The following is a 2,398-nucleotide window of genomic DNA, read 5'->3' as shown; positions in this document are numbered from 1 at the left end:
TATCTGAATTTCTTCTTCGGTGACATGTCTATCCATATCTTGTGCTCATTTTGTGATTGGGTTGTTTATATTTTTCTTGTTGGAAGTGCTGGTATAGCCTATAAATTTTAGCTATAAGTCCCTTATCATATATGTCACTGCCAAATATTTTTTCCTGATTGGATTTCCTTCTTACCCTGTTGGAGAAGTTTTTTTATGTGCATAGGGACCCCAGGGCTTCCTTCTGCAGGGCCTGCAGACTCTGTCTCTCTGTTTGTCCTGGATGTAGGGGATATATTGGGCACAATCCAAATTACTTCCCCTTTCCTCAGCTCACTGTCAATGTTTATGATTGCAGCCTTAGCCTTTGGAGCAGCTTTACTGTGTCCTGCCTTGTCACTCGCAGTTGGAATCCACTCAACAGCAGTAGGTGCTGTTGTTGTTAAGTGCCGTCAAGTTGTAGAGGACTCAGCAACCCTACAAACAAAAGACTGAACACCCTGCTGAATATTTTTTTGCGTATTAACTCATGTAGTCTCCACAACAGACTATTGAGGAAAGTGCTTTTGTCTCACTCATTTTTCCGATAAACATGTTGAAACTTGGACGTGTTAGGAAGCTTGTCTGAAGTAAGAAGTGTGATGTGGGTTTTTATCCAGGTGCTCTGAGGACGATGAAGAACTGGTTAATGCAAGTTTCTGAAGATGTCATTACTTTTTATGTGCACAGCAATCTCAGAGAAATTACATTCTTACTAATTCTATAAAGAAAAATATACATCATTCCTTAGTGGTTAAAAAAAAGCTTAGCTTCTTTTCAGTTTAAGAGATATGACATCATTAAAGTAGAGATTGTGAAGATGGTGCATAACTGGGCAAGGTTTGAATCTGTTGTACATAGGATTGCTGTGAATCAGAGTTGACTTGATGACACCTAACAACAACATAGCATCATTTTTTAAGGTGAAAGGAAAGACAGCTTTATTATAAAAGATAATGTGCCATAGAGTGCAAGATAAGTAATTTTTCCAAAACTAAAATGGAGAAAAGATTAGGTGTCATTAATTCTTGAAGGGGTTTTTTTTTTCCTTAAAAGCTTAGCACTTTAGGAGGTTTTATCCTTTAACTTCCTTTGCTGCTAAGTATCAGTGGTTTTGTGTGGGACATGTGCATGGGCCTACCTGCACCTGTGTGCCCTTGTGTGTGTGTTTGTACCTGTGTGTGTCAGGGCTGGAATCTGGTTAACATTGTTTCTGTTTCTTTTTGTCAGGTAACACAGCAATTCTTCTTACACTTTGCATTCAGCATTCCTTTCCCGAGCCTAGTAAATTATATCTCGACTTCATTCTTGCCATCCTGGCCCTGGAACTAATTTGTTCCCTGACATGTCTGCTCATTTACACAGGTGAGAGTTCCAACTGAGCCCATGTTATAAAAGCCTTTCATTGCTTGATTTACTTCCACTCTGAAGCTTAGCCCTTTGTCTTAGGGACAGGGGCATTTGTTGTTGTTGGTGGCAATAGTAGTGAGAACCTTATTAGCACCTGTATCTTGCTTTGCTAACCACATCCATGCTTTTCTTATTTCAACCAAACAGAAAGATAAAATCACCACCAGTGAAAATACGTGTCTGAATTTCTGTCATGTACAAATTTACCAACTAAATAAAGTCTTTATTTCAAAGAACAGAAGCAATTGAGGGGGAGAATTTTGTTTCTCCAAAGTCAGTTGACGTGTAAGCCTGGCATTCAAAATGAAGGGTATAGATTAAGTTAATGAATTATATTCACCAGTTTGTGTTTAATCTAAGTGTGATTTGGGTACACTTTTTAGCAACTCAATTTCTTCATAAATTTAGATGTGCTTCCTAAATTTATGCTTTCTAAACTCACATGAAACTTTCAGAGGTAAAATGAAAATAGACTTCAGATATATAAAAATAACAAGGAAAGATGCATTAACTGAAAATAATTCAAGGTCTAGGTATATAAAATTTGAATAGATTGACCAGTAAAATCAAGTGAATGCCATCATATCAAAAAAGGGGAAACATATGGTTAAAATTTAGCCTGATTTGCTTAGGACTTACTCTAGTATTTTTGAAAGAGTTACATTAAAACTCATTGTACTATAAAATAAGATATATCTAGTATTAAAAAACCCCCACAACTTAATACCTGGGTCCATTAAGAGATAATTAGAGCAGATATCTAATAATTTCTGAAAGAACTAGTTTTGTATTTGGAAACAGTTATATTTTTTAAATGGCATCTGAGCTAGGTGAAAAAAGTTTTCATTTAGTATATAAAATTTCTCTTGTGTCTTTCTGAATTAGAAAGACTTTCTTTAGTCCTTTAGTCAAGGAATGTATTTACATTAATTTTCAAATATTTTATTTGACTAAAATGCACTATTACATA

This window comes from Elephantulus edwardii, unplaced genomic scaffold (genome assembly GCF_000299155.1).
Source record: "Elephantulus edwardii isolate Elephantulus edwardi_28Jun2011 unplaced genomic scaffold, EleEdw1.0 scaffold00188, whole genome shotgun sequence".
NCBI classification, from domain to species: Eukaryota; Metazoa; Chordata; class Mammalia; order Macroscelidea; family Macroscelididae; genus Elephantulus; species Elephantulus edwardii.
Note: the sequence above shows the minus strand (reverse complement) of the source record.